This window comes from Sprattus sprattus (genome assembly GCF_963457725.1).
Source record: "Sprattus sprattus genome assembly, chromosome: 2".
In the NCBI taxonomy this organism is placed as follows: domain Eukaryota; kingdom Metazoa; phylum Chordata; class Actinopteri; order Clupeiformes; family Clupeidae; genus Sprattus; species Sprattus sprattus.
The window spans coordinates 55,102,921-55,118,220 of NC_137921.1; the positions used below are offsets into that span (position 1 = coordinate 55,102,921).

General features: G+C 47.1%; 1 protein-coding gene across 1 annotated transcript in view; it reads right to left on the reverse strand.

Annotated features, from left to right (window-relative positions):
- kank4 (KN motif and ankyrin repeat domains 4) overlaps nucleotides 1-13,726 on the reverse strand; it is a 48,650-nt gene extending 34,924 nt beyond the window's left edge. Inside the window, exon 1 of the mRNA XM_080833379.1 lies at nucleotides 13,614-13,726. The gene's annotated coding sequence lies outside the window, so the exon portion shown is untranslated. The remainder of the gene's footprint in view (nucleotides 1-13,613) is intronic.
- Between the last annotated feature and the right edge of the window lie 1,574 nt (nucleotides 13,727-15,300).

Below are 15,300 nucleotides of genomic sequence, written 5' to 3' on the forward strand. Positions count from 1 at the left end.
CAAAAAAAGGTTGAAATGGATATGGACACCGACAATGCCGTTAAGTCGCTAATTATTATTATTTTAAGTCTCCTTCCAGAGAGCTGACATGTTGAATGCAGATGTACTCCAATGCTGGTCAACTCAGCATCTTTGCAATGCAGTTGACGATCATCTTAGCAAAGGCCTGGTTATGTCAAATTTAGGTAAAACGCTGTAGTCACTTTTGTATCATTCTTTTAAGCATTACAGCAAAATGACACACTCTAGCACACACACACACACACACAGGTTGATGTCCTTCGGTACTCTCAGTATGCTCTGATCCATGAGGAGGTCCCTTCTGGGAGTGATGCTTTGAGTTCAGCTGAAGGAGGATATGTTTTCAGCCTAACACCCCCCCCCCCCACACACACACACACACACACACACACACACACACACACACACACACACACACACACACACACACACACACACACACACACACACACACACACACACACACGCGCGCACGCACGCTCTGCTGCTAACAGGCAAGAATTCTGCAATGGAGATGTGCCGACAGACAAGCAAAGCCCAGAGCGACCAGCATGCAGGGGTAATGCTGACAGGCAGCATCAGCAACAGAGCTACACTACCACACACACACACACACCCACACCCACACCCACACCCACACCCACACCCACACACACACACGTGTACAGAACACAGATATTGATTCATAGACAAAATAAGTGATGGTGTAAACACAATGGCCTCACCCACACAGGCAAGCTTGGATGAATGCATCCATAAATACTGAGCAGTGCTGGGCATCGAGCGCTAATCAGCCCCGATGAGAGAGTTTGTCGCCACACATATTGTGCTGTATAAAAAAAGGAATATACAAGAGGTAACCTCCCATATATCATCAAGCACAAACACGACCTGGTCTTATTAAAAGGCAACAGTCTTCAGTCATGCTGGGCTCATTCTGACCCAACCACCCTCGCACTCGTAAGCCAAACATAATCTGTTTGGATACTCTCTCATACCATCTTTCTTTCTTTCTTTCTTTCTTTCTCTCTCTCAATTGGAGGACCCTTGCAGTGCTTTGATGTTCCTTATGCCAAGTCTCCACTTTTAATTACCCATCTTCCTACTCCTGCGTCAGCAAAACGGAGCTCAAAATACCACTCAGCCTGCTGTGTGCTCAGCTCCCAAACATCAGGCCGAAGAATATTTGTTTTCCTCCCAGGCAAATGGATTTTTTCATGGGGTGGGGAGGGGTGAGGCGACCCACGCAGGGCTCAGTGTCACAGAGGAACCGCCGGAGATTCATTGAACATTCTGAGAGATACAAACCGTCAGAACACACACACACACACACACACACACACACACACACACACACACACACACACACACACACACCTTGCTTGAATATAAAAGGGCAATTAGGACTTCACGGTTAGCCTGCAAAACCAGGATATCGCTGTAAAAATATTTTTTTGCAACCTTGTGTGAGATCGAGAGGTTGCGGTTAATGAAGTCACATTCAAATCTATTCAGTCTTATGATGGACTCTACAGAATAGGCTCCCCTGTCCAGTGTGAGAGTGCAGACATTAGAGCGTGTGCATCAGCACTACTGTAAATACCTCACACACACCACAGATCAAACCAGGGGAGCACTTTTCTCCATGTTCATTATTTCTCTCTGGACACTCCTCTTCCTCCAGCGTCCTGGGGGGCCCGCGTGGTGAAAGATGCCGGCGGTGCAGGAGATATGCGGCCCCGGTAGAGTGTTGGCAGATAAGATCGCAAGGTCACATTAGAAATGGCACTGGCTGGGGAGGGCTCTGCTCTTGCCTCTTCATCAGGGGATCAAGGAATTTGACAGAGATGCATTAATGTGGCCGCACACAGCGCCCCAGGCTGGGCCACCTACACACATAAACACGTGCTTCCCATATAATGATCCATGGGACTGTGAATGTGACCCAAAGGTCAAAGACCCAGGCGGAGGCTAGTTTGCAAGTGTGACAGAGATGGAGAGAGAAACAGAGAGCAAGACAATATGGGGAGACAAGCAGGGGAAAAAATGATCTGAAATATCTGTTTTCTCAGCTAAAAATACTTTAAGCGTATTTACAGAGAGAGAAAGGAGGCTCTGCTTTCAGACATAGGACAGATAGCACCTCCACCCCCCCACCCCTGAACTACTCCTTCCAGCCCCTGGCTTCCTGTGTCCTGCTGGCAGACAGACAATACTGTGCTCTCCTTTTTCTTTGATCTCTCTCTGTCTTTTTCCTGCTTTTTTTTCTCCAAACTCTGTGCCCACAAACCCGAGACGTCCCCTCGCTCCGATCTCCCAGACTGGAGTGTGTGCAGGGTTTGCATCTGGAGGGAGTTGGACAAACGCCATCCTCCCTCACCTGGTAGTATTTCACACAGGCGCTGCAAGGAGTAAACCTGTTGTTTTGGCAAATAAATGTCCTGGTATCTCCACAGGAATTTGGGGGAAAAAAAATGTTTTGGATGGTACTGTAAGGAGAGCGGCCAGAACAACCAAGGTCACAGTATGAGTCATGTGTGTCTGATGTAGAATAACTGATGGCTGCTCACAGGGTTGACTCCTTACCCCAAATTAATGGAAGCCGTTCCTTTAGTGATATATTTCTCTCATTCCCTGTGTTTACACCGGCCCCAAGGGGACCATCCTTCTCTCCAATGCATCGCTGCAATACACCACAACACGCACCAATTATTTCACAATCATACTGCACCATGACTGACAGGGCAATTTAAAAGAACAGTCTTTTTTTCACCAGAACATGGGAGTAACTTGTCATTTTATCTGGCACATCAACCGTTGCAGACCACAGAGTTATCAAAAGAGAGAGAGAGAGAGAGAGAGAGAGAGGTGGGCGGTAGAAGAGACTAGAATAAGAGGAGGGTTTCCTGCTTCTGGGAAGCTGCTCCTTCTCCCTCCATCTGCATGTTCTTCTCCTTACTGATAGGTTTGAGAGAAGGAAAGCTCAAAGTGACCATGAGAAGGAGTTGGCAGAGACATCCTGGGAAGATATACATAAAAGACCAGGGGAGGAGATATGGATATGACTAAATGTGAGGTGTGTTTATGTGTTCAAGAGGTAGCAAGATCACACACACACACACACACACACACACACGGCTCTCAAAGGTTCATAACACAACACGTTCAACCTCCACTGATGACAGAGATCATCATCGTCCCGTCAACATCCCATTCTTGTCCACACACACACACACACACACACACATTTAATGTATACAGTTATTACATAAATAATGTATGTTCACAGAATCAACAAAAACAAAGCCCATGAAGATCCAAGCAAAGCATATGCTAATGCCAAGATGCACTAACACAACAACAAACACACACACACACACACTCATAAAGCACAGGCAAGGGATTTAGTCTGCAGCCCAGCGTAACCTCCACAAGTCCACGAGTCGTTCTCAGGCGAGTGTATGTTTTTCTCTGAGGGAGACTGTGGCTTCGGCAGCACTATGTAATTACATTTGAAAAGAAAGGTTTCACTCAAGTTCGGCCGGGTTATTCTTCTGATGCCACAGAGGGCGGCTTTAGCATTCCCAGCCATAACCCTTCCTCCATCACGGCACTACCTCCTCATCCACCAGCACAGAGCTGACAAGGACAAAACCACAGGTCATGAGAGAAGAGGTGAGGTGAGAGAGAGAGAGAGAGCGCGTCAGTTACCTACGTGAGGGGAGGTAGAGGATCCAGGGAGAAGTCAAATGAAAGAATGATGGACAAACAGAGGGAAAGAGAGGAGAGGATGTTTGTTTGATTTTCAGTATCCCAATTACACTGCTTGAAATAGACAGAAAATATGGGCAGCTGTGTGTGTGTTTGCAAGTGTGTGTGTACGAATGTGAGCGTGTGTTTGATCAGTGCAATGGACAGGAAGTAGTCAGAGAGGCATACGGTCAAGTGTGTGTGAGTGTGTGTGTGTGCATTTGGACAACTGGTGCAACGATGGCTGGAGAGCTTTGGAATTCAGAGGCTGTGTTTGGGATGATCTCTTCAGGCCAACAGAGAATGTACACACAGCACTAAAATAGTGATGGATTCTGGGGATTGTCAAGATTCGCTATGAGGAATTTGTAGATCTTTATCGGTGCAAGGCAGCCTTTTACAATCAATCACTAGAACCACTCTTCTGACTCCAACAAATCATATTTCTGTTTTTAGAAAATGGTCATATGCTGTTTTACTATTATTGCGTGCCAAAGGTCACATATCTGCATTCATTCTCTTGCGCGTGGACTCACGCACGTGCACACGCACACGCACACACAACGCTACTTATAGTTAACAACACATTCAACACACCCGCCCATACAGCCTGGTTTCCTGGGACAGAAGTCTCAGTGTGTTATTGGTCAGGGGTTCAGCACAGGGACGTCCAACAGGAAATGTGGTGGTCTGGGAGTTTTCCATCATGTGGTCCTCACCCCCCCGTTAAAGAGCCTCTCCTGTGCTCCGCTGGAGGGATGGCTGGCCCAGCTAGGCTTCCTGTGGGGCTCTTATCACTGCACTTGGCCTGAGAGCAATCTTGGCTCTCTTGTAGAACCTCAATCTGTGCAATTACAGTTAAAATACATTCTCCTAACATTCTCTCCACCGATCCAAAATTTTATCAGAACATTTGATCGCCTCAGACTGCTGTATGTATGAGAGCCCCTACCAGGCGGTCTCAGAAAACACAGAGACAGAGGGACTTCAAATTGTTGTGGTGCTCCGAGCCCAAACCAGGCCAACATAAGTGACCATGGGCAATTTTGGTTATGACAGAGACTGGACTGCAGATTCTTACATTGCATTGGTAACATTGAAATGAAATAAACAAACAAACAACCTGTGCAGTTTGGCCTGTTGTTCTTCCAAGCTTTTTTCTCTGCCACTGCTTTCATATCACTTTGTTTTTATGAGATGTTACATGATTTACAGAGCTGAAGCCTCTTTTTTTTCTCTGTCAAACTGACCATTCCAGCAGCACTGCAGGACTCAACCTCGGAGTTCCCAGACTCCACGCCAGAGATGGAATGACCACAAAGAGCCCGACTTTCCTGTTGACAGGCACGGGAGCAGGCTGCTACTCTTCCAGAGTGCTCCCAAAGACAGCAGCTGCCATTTCAAAACCCGTTCCCAAGGTTCTCCAAAACATCACCACAGAGAAGTCATGAAGTTGTATTGGAAAGAACTTCAACAGAAGCACTGTCCAATTGAAAAGCAACACCACAGAAATGAGAGTACAGTCCGACAGACTGAGAGCCAGACAGACAGACCAAATAAAGAAGGAAAAGAGAGAAAGACAAGACGAGAGAAAACGGATTAGCCCTAGAAGTGTTGGCTGTGGCCACTCGTCTGCAATCATCTGACCTGATCTGCTGGGATTACTTTCTAATCAATCTGGCTAGGCGCACGGCTTATTTAATCCTTGGGAGAGGGGGCTACATACAGCTCTGTGCCTTTCAAAAAAGTGAGCTCACTATGTAATTTAAAAATCAACGCTGTTTACGACACCAGCATCTCTCTCTCTCTCTCTCTCTCTCCTCCATTGGCTTCTCTCTCTCTCTCTCTCTCCTCCCTTGGCATCTGGCTCCACAGAACTTCGCTGTCAGCAACTTCACCCCAGTAAACACATTGGCTGTACCACCAGGGCCCTACTCCGCTGCATCAGCAATGAGGACGGACCGAAACAAGACCATATTGGTTTATTTTTAACCCGCCATTACTATAAAACCAGGGAAGGCAGCACTCCTGGCCAGCCTGGATTACAAAGTAGCCCGGGCATGTTCAGTTTGTGTCATCTTTTGTTATTGCACAGTGCATGCTAGCAGCTATGTGGGTCAACAGGCAGACTTCTGTGAGCCGGCATAATGACATTACCGCAACACAAAAAGCTACAGAGGGGAGATAGGAGCTGTCCATTTCTTCCCCTCTGGATTATTCCCTGAATAAGCAGAGGATGAGGCTGTACACCACTGGCAGAATAATTGGATCTGCGATGTTTGGGAAAACCAGAAAGGGCAGAAGGGGCTCTCAGTGAATCAGTGAACCACTCAGAAAAGACTTACAGAAGAGCTGAGAACTTGAGGACAATCTGGTAGTTGATGTGTGATGGTAGGTGATCCAGGTCCAAAACCCTTTGAAAATGTAGCTTTTACAGGATGAGATCACCAAATATAATATGAATTTGCAACCATTCTCAAGTAATCTAGCTTTCCTCATTACCGACTGTGCTGTTGTTGGTGTTTCCAAGGCTAGGATGTTGGCTTTCAGCTAGTTTTAGACAAACTCCCCTTTACTGCAGTTATAAAAACAGAAAGAAATTAGAGGAGACATTCAAGGAAAGGTTTCCTCGAGCGAAACATTTCTCATTTCCAACCACCTTCCACCACATCTGTCACCCAAGGATCTGTGCGAGTCTTTCCTGATGGGGGATTAGTGTAAGGCTGAGACCTTAAACCCTCACATCCACCGCACCAGCAGCCCAGATCTCACCAATCAAACACGCAAACATGATGCTGCTGCTGCCGCCTGGGTACGGGGACAGTAATACTGCTCTGATCGTCCATAAACACATTAGGATAATAAACCACTAAACCGATGAAAAACTCTGAATTGTAGGGAAAATTGTAATCCAAGTTTATTTTGAATGAAAATAGGAATGGTCTGTTTTGCCCTGGAATGGTGATGAATCACATTTCAGACCATGGCTCCAAGTATCATAACTAACGCATGAATCACAAAGAAATGTGTGAATGGCAGCAGGCCAACGGGCTGATGGTGAAACAGTGCAGGTTTAGAGGCTGACAACAATTAAGCACGTGTCAACACATCTGCAGCACAGGGCATTATGGGTCCATTTTGAAATTGGTGTCAGAGACGCTGGCCTTGTGAGTCAGCTTTCACAACTCAGTGTGGGAGGATTACTGGGCCTGCAGGGGCAATGAATGTACACACTAGTAGACTGGTAGACACACACAGACACACACACACACACACACACACACACCGAGGGAGCCTCCATCACATAAAGATGACCCATATCCTTCATCCCTGACCCCAATACTCCTCCTGCGGCTGCTCATTAGACTAAGCTATGAGTTCTGGCTGATCCGACTCCAGGACAGTCTCAGTGGAAACTTCTGCAATCTGTAAAAAAAAAAAAAACACTTTCATGTGGGTCCTGATTGATAGAGGGGGTGTGCAATGGCCAAGTGCTCCTCTATCTTTCTCACTCACACAAACAGCTTCTGTCAACCTCTCCACCTGTCTTTCTCCCTCTCTGTGTTTATTTCTCTGTCTCTCAGTCAACCCTCTCTCTCCTTTTGGGTTTGCTCTCTCTCCCTCCATCCCTCCTCTCACTTCTGCTGCAGCACAATGGAGTACTGCGTAAAACAGGCTCAATGATGTCGCAGCAGCAGCAGGCTCCTGGAGACTGCTGACGCCGATAAAAGTGTGAGATTGCTTGAAAGACAAACAGCCGCTCTATCAATACGCCTCTCTCTGTCGCTTGGGCATTCCCTCCATCCTTTCTTTTTTCTCTCACCCTTGCTCCCTCTCTCAATCTACCTTCTCTTCATCTCTGTCCATCTCGCCCCCTATCTCAGTCTCCTTCCTCTCCCTTCTCAATCATCACACTCTCCCCCTCCTCCCTCCCCCTCTTGAAGTTCTCATACAGGCAGCATGTGAGAGATCATATCAATTTCCCTGAACACAATCATTTGAAGGAGGAAGGGAGAGTGGGAGAGCGGGGGGAGGGCTAGCAGCGAGTGACACAGAAACGTAGCCTCTGGTTTGAAAGGCAGAATAAAAACAGCATATTTCATTTTCCTTTTCTGGTGATGGACACTTTAACAAACCCCCTGTGGAGAGAAGAAATGGAGAGAGAGAGAGAGAGAGAGAGAGAGAGAGAGAAAGTAAGATTGGGGACTGGAGGAGTGCATCAAGACGCCAACGCACCAGCATCTCATTCCCTCACTGCAGTGGCATTCTCAAAACTATGGCTGCCATTTTCCCTGCACTCTGACATATGACATTTCCCTCAAAGATCCTTTGTTATGTTTCATATTTCAGAGCCAGAAAGCCCTTTTGATATGAATTCATGGGAGTGGAGATGGCAGAGGAGTGGTAAAACAGTGGAATTGAGGACTATTTGTTCCTTTCTAATCCTCTTGGTAGAAGTGGGGTTTAACATGACTGGAGACATACGGCTGTAGATATATAAACTCAGGCCTCTTTAATTGACCTGTTATTATTATCTCACAGAACCCACCGGAACAGTGACCTGAGACACAGAGACAAAAGCACAGATTCACCACACTGCCGGTTGGGAAGGCATCCATGGTCACGCATTCCTACACACACACACAAACGCTGGCATTTGAAAAAAGTAAGCTTGCACAAACATTCCTTTAGACACACAGCATATACATGTAAACACACACACACACACACACACACACACACACAGACAGATACCATGATCCCTACTCCTCCTCCTCCACCCAAGGTGATTTAAGGTGTGTTGTGTATACTAGGCTACGACTGGGTTGAGGTTGGTGGGGGCCAGATTGGGGATGGAACAGATAAGAGAAAAGAAGAAGAGAAGAGAAGAGAAGAGGCCCTCTTACGCAGTAAAACACCTGTGGGCAGCACCTCTGGGCTGGCCCCACACTGGAGCGCTCTCCTGGGCCAGTACACAACGCACGCTGGGCACTGCCAACACTTTCCATCTCGCCCTGGGGCTGCTGGGAAGGCTCCCAGCATGCCAGGGCCTCTGTCTCCTCTCTACAAGCTTGGCACGTGTTCAAACAGACACACACACACACACACACACACACACACACACTTTTTCAGGCACACACACACAAACATACACTCACAAAGGGGAGCAGGAGGCAGAGGGACTGATGACATGATATAGCGCACAGTCGATTCTCTGATATACTGCAAAGCTTATCAGCATTCCAAAAGCTCGATACGAACCATTTGCTCTGTCTTCAGAGAGAGGAAATCTGAGAGATGGGCAACATCAAACGGTTAAATACTACACTCCCCCCTCCCTTGGCCCTCACACCCCACCCTACCCCAACCCCCTCCCCCAATGCATCCCATAACTCCCTGCTGTCTCCCTGACATCTTTCAGAGGCTTGTCGATGTGTTTCAACGCTTGCTCAGGCGCGGGGGTGTAATTATCACTCAGAGTTGCTGTTGAGGTGCGGTACTCTGAGGGCAATAAAGTCTCTCCCTGCCGCCAGAGGGATGAGGAAAGGAAGAGAGGAGGAGAGAGGGAGCGATGGGGGCTGGCAAGGCATTGTAAAACTTTTATAGGACAGTAAGTCATCGGATCTCAAATTCATGTGGACCGCTGTCTGAGAGCAGCTTGGCCGAACACTCTGTGTTTTACGGGTTTAATTACTGATCCCAATCATAAACATTAGCACTCAATGCGCGGGCACAGCGGACCGAGTGGACCTGGTGGACTCATGCTGCATGGGACGCAGGTGGACAGTTCAGATTTAGTAGCTAACACTTCCGTGTCCAAGACTCTGGTAATGCTAAAACACAAACACACACAAACAACCCCCAACGCGCACACACACACACACACACACACACACAAAGAGCAGTATTTCGGTCACAGCCTTGTCCTGTCAGTAGGAGGCCAGAACACATGTCACATCATAATCCCATAGCGAGGAAACAAAGAGATTAAAGGGAAACACTCCGCTTGAAGAGATCCCGTTCAGGCACCACACAGATGCCCTCAGAAGCCCTATATAACACTGGTGATTTGAGTCATGCAAGCACACCCATAGAAACAGACACTCACAGTAATGGCCCCTCATTCGCGTCTTTTTAGGACAAATGTGACAAGACGTGAAACATGTTTTTAGGAATAAATGGTCAGAATAAGGACCCAAGAGTCCACCATATGTGTCTTTTCTGGAGCTGTATCCTCCATCTCTATTCTGACAAAGTCATTAGTCCAGCTCATTACACATTCTCCTTTAATTAGAAGGTATCGATGGCTGCTGTAGCCACAGAAAAATTGTTGATAATATGAACAACCTTATTGTAAAGATTAGTGGATGACAACCTGCCAACACTCAGCTAAAACAACCTCACATTTCCTCCCCATTATGTGACAACACAAACGAGCACTGCAACCAGGAAATGGGTTTGGTCAACGACACACAATCACATAATGTTGCCCCTGTGCAAGTGTTTGCTTTCTCTGTAGAAAGCAAGTGTTTCCTTGCAGGCCACACCATCTGTACCCCTTAGGGAGCGTGTCTGTGCCAAGGCAGGGTGGCACTGGCAGGCTGGGCTCATCTCAGTTAGCTCTACCCGGCCCACTGACAGCCCACACCACTGCCTAAGAGGCTGCACAGAGTGAGTGAGTGAGTGCCAACAGAAAAGTTTGGCAAGATCCTCAGCTCTCTCAGTCTTCCAATCACAAGTGGAAACCTTGATCGTCAGTGCAGGCCCAACTTTCACGTGTTGTTTTTTCCGGAGTGCCCAGAGGTGTGTAGTGTGTGTGTGTGTGTGTGTGTGTGTGTGTGTGTTTGTCTGAGAGAGAGAGAGAGAGAGAGAGAGAGAGAGAGAGAGAGAGAGAGAGAGAGAGAGAGAGAGAGAGAGAGAGAGAGAGAGAGAGAGAAAGTAAGTGTATGTGTGCTGGACCTAAGGGGCGGCAACCAAGGCTTAGAAATTACCTCATCCATTGTTTCTCCATTCCGCTGCTGGAGAAACGTCTTCTGCAGGAAACAGAGGACACGGGATCACAGGGCCAGCAAACCTGATCGCCAAAGGACCATTCATCCCAGGGCCCCGGAGATAACCTTTAGTGACTTGTCTATGCTGAAAACTTGAGAAACCTGTGATGTTTCAAAAGTGTGATGTCTTTGAAAGTCTTCTTCGCATAACTTTGGTTTAAAGTATGTGCTGAAGGACAATCTCACTCCCACATGCCACAAGGCTCTCCTCCACAGCAGCCAGAGCCAAACTCATCTCCCTTTCAGCCGCTGTCAAATCACTCTACTGGGAGAGGTGGATACCAAGCCCAGTAAGCCAGTAGTCAGTCCATCAGTCCGTCCATCACCCTTTTGTTACGGTGGTGACAATGACGCCCAGTGTGGAACAACACTGACTCTCAGCCTCCATCCTGTTATTGCTCTAGCAGATGTGCTGTGGGTCAGTGAGTCAGTGGGGAAAGTATGACACCACAGCCCCTGGCAAACATGATACTCAGATCAGTGCACCTCTCCTCATGGTCTCAGTTTGGAGAGACAACATTGAGTCTTCACTCTTTTTTTATCTTTTTAAGCGATGAGTGAGACTGAAACCTGACACTAGCTTCGTGGTCAGTTGCATGTTAACTGAATCCATATAAGCGTGTACGTGCCAGGGAGATCTACTCCCGTCCAAACAAGCTGCATAGCTCTCCCTGCAACTGACTTCAGTGCATCAGGACATGGAGATGAAAGTAAACAAAACCATAGCTAGAGGGATGAGAAAAATATCTGTTGTAAATTATGTCAACACTGAACATGACTACCCGCATTCACACCCCCTTTACTCTCACACACAGACACACACACAGACACACACACACACACACACACACACACACACACACACTCATAAAGAGTGTACATGAGCACACAAACACACACACACACACACACACACACACACACACACGCTGTATATAACATACATACAAATATGCACACATACACACACGCAAACATTTGCCCCATCTGCAGCAAGCGTGTGCCCCATTTACGAGTTCACACAGGATGAAAGGCTCTGAGCTCAGTTGCCTAGGGGTTTGAGGGTCTCTCAACTTGCCAAGTTGGCAACACTAATGACAAACAAGTTTCGCAGAGATATATTCCTTTTGCTATGCCACCAATTTTTTTAATAATAGAGAATGAGAAAAAAAGAGTTAAAAGAATAAAAGATATGGAAGAGATGCGGAAAACCAAAACACAGGGAGAAGGAGCATAGAATGGGGGGACTGTGTAAGAGAGACTGAGGTGATGATGAGGAAAAAGAAGAGAGAGAAGAAGAGACAGGAAGGGAGGGAAGAGTGAGAGCATTGGCGTTCCGTGTGGTGCGTTATGGTAGCAAGCTCTCTAGGAGCAGAAGTGCGTAAAGCGTTTCTCTTGACACTCAGAAAAAAAATGTCTGGTATGTTTAGGTTGAGGGACTGCACTCTGGGTAAGAGCTTTCTCTGTGTGTATGTGAGTGTGTGTATGAGAGAGAGAGTGAGAGAGAGAGGCTGCCCTGTGAAATTAACCATCATGCTCAGTGGAGTGCTCACAGCTCCTGGGTGGCCCCTGCTGGGTTGTCGGTCCACCCGGTCCACTGCACACTGCCCCCTCCCAACATCCCTTACCCCCCCAATCCACCTATGGGCAAACCCACAGTGTGTCGGAATGCAACCCTGAGTCAGGTGATCACATAGGATCTTCAGCATGAGCAGTTTACAGTGTTTAACACCAGAGCCGAGCCTGTGCCACAGTTAAGGCACCAGTGCACCACCTCATCAAGCCCATTCAACACCTGGGTCCTTCAACTGATCTGGGAACACTCCACCCCACCCCAAAGCGTTCAAGATACACAACCTACAGGTAGCTAATCACAAGTCAAGCACACTGATCCTGCATCAGTGCACTGGAAACAGGCGTGCACCATTCTTGCAGGAAACAGCCCTTTTCCCTGGCCTCTTGCCTCAGGCACTTGGATCTAATGTAGCAGTGCATCCACTCCCTGGCAGCCCCACACTCCAGAGAATACTAGAGCACCGCGGCACACGACCCCCAATTCAGGCTCGGTGCAGGCAGAATGTTTGTGCAGCCGTGCGGAGAGCCTGCAGCAGAGAGCAGCCTGGTGCAACGCTAACGAACCAGCATAATAACGGCGGCGTGATCCGACGTGTGATGCTGGAAAGCAATGGCTCTCCCTGGCAGTAAAGAGCCAGCTGGTAAACATCAGACGGCACAGCGGGGAGCTAACGAGAAGGCAGCAGCCCACCGAGACAAACACTGAAATATGGAGCAGGAGCGATTCACTGACCTCGGTTCAGCTGAAGGAAAGGAACAGCTCTGCTTAAAGAAGACATACTGTACCGTCGAGGCATCAGCACCGAAAGAGTGCTCTGTGCTTGAACGGTGTGTGTGAGTGTGCGCAGCGCGCGCGTGTGTCTGACACTGTCCTGTAGCTGCTGTAGCTATAAAATGCTCCAAGGTTTAAAAGGGAAACAGAGATAAATCCCCCCTAAGGGAATTCCACACTCAATGAAGGAGAGACATCAGGGGAAGAATAAGGGAAAAGAGGAGACAGGAGCAGAGATGAGAAGACAGGAGAGCAGAGAGGAGCTGAGAGGAGAGATGAAAAGAGAGGAAAGGAGAGATCTTAAGACAGCAAAGATCAGGTGGAAAAAAGGGAGGCAATGAAAGGCCCGGAGAGAGCAGAGCTGGAAATTGGTGTGATAAAGAGCTGAAAGGCAGAGCAGAGGAAAGGGAGATGAGAGGAATGCATTATCTCACATCTCTTACCTCGCTGCTGTGGGGCCCCTATTTTCCCGGACCGTCTACGCAGAGCCCAGCGCACCTTGCAGAAATCCAGCTCAGAGCGGCTTAGACGGGTCCTTCTCCCTCTGCCTCTCGGCTGCTGCGGCAGCATCTGGAACTGGAGCTAGAGAGCACAGTTGTTGTTGAGAGAAGCATGGAGGGGATGGCGGAGCACAGCGCAGCGCCTAGACACACCCCTTCCCCCTCAGCCTGTCCAATGGAAGCTTGGGGGTCAGATCCCTCACGGCTCAGAGCTCTCAAGCGCTCTAATGGTCAGATCCCTCACAGCACAGAGCTCTCAAATTGTCCTACAGTACTTTTCTCCCTATGAAGGATCAGGACATGATAACATAAGACAGGAAGGGAAAGAGATTGCGGTTTTTAAGAGACTTGTATTACAGGGGGGGTTAACAGACATGTAATACAGTTACCTGTCTGCATAATGTCACACACGTGTGTATCTGTGGTTTAGCTGGGCTAAGGTACTAGCCTACTAAGACTCATAACTCAAAGTGATTAAAAAATATCATGGAAGGAGTAGAGTGGTTTCAGGACATGCCTATCATTTTTGCAGTGCACTAGTCAATTTCCTTCAACACCAGGCCAGAATTTCTCTTCCCCGGGCAAATATAAAACTACAGCTCTAGCCTACAGACATATTATGCTATAGGGAATTCAAGCTTATAACATGGCAAATGTCTAGTCTATTCCTTGCTGGGCTACACTTCCGGGAACAAATCCCTTCGCGCGCAACACCAACACACATGGTTTTCATAAAAAATAAATCTTAACAGAGCACCTAAGATTTTCCTGTGACAAAATACAATAGGTGAAGGTGAACTCGTTAACAACTGATATGACTGGTAAATTGTGCAAATGGCCAAATCCTATTTATTGATAACATGCACAAAATAGCCTTCAAAGGCGGATAATTCCATAACTCACCTTTCTAAAAATGCAATAATGTCTTCTCATGTAGGCTACGGATAGCATAAACTCTGGGCTATCTGCCGTTTCAACCTTAACCAAATGCTCAATAAATCGAACCTGAATTTTATCTTCTTAATTTAGACACCTGACGAAATATGGTCAAACCCAACCAAATTATCTAAACGTTCTAGGCTGTAACCTCACAGGCCTCCAAAGTACAACATTTAGAGAGTACTACTTCTAAAAAAAAAAAAACTATCCACCATGTCCCCATCTTAAAAACCTACACACAATGACCGTGGTCAGACAAAAATAAATGGAGAACGGGTCGCCTATGCTATGGAGAAAGGAAAAGTGTTATGTGTCACAATTTTTAGAGTCACCTGACACTGACAGCTGATGCTTTCACCTGAACCAGACATTTGTATGTAAGAGGTCCGATAAAGACGTTGAGATCGAATGAAAATTTAAATAAAATTATGAGATATATAATTACAGCTGATTTAAAAAAAAAAAAAAAAAGAGTAAGAACTGCCATCTGCTGGTGAGCTGTGACAATTACAGTTGTTGAAAACATCGACTGTACAGGTTAGAGCAAGCTTACAGATGGGGCTTGATAAAATCCAAACTTTTTTGTTAGGGTACGTAAGTTTTGTATGTAGCCTACCCAGGCATTTCTGTTCCGAGCTTTTTTTCCTCCAAAATATTATGATTGTTCACAAGTAATTAACAGGAACATGTT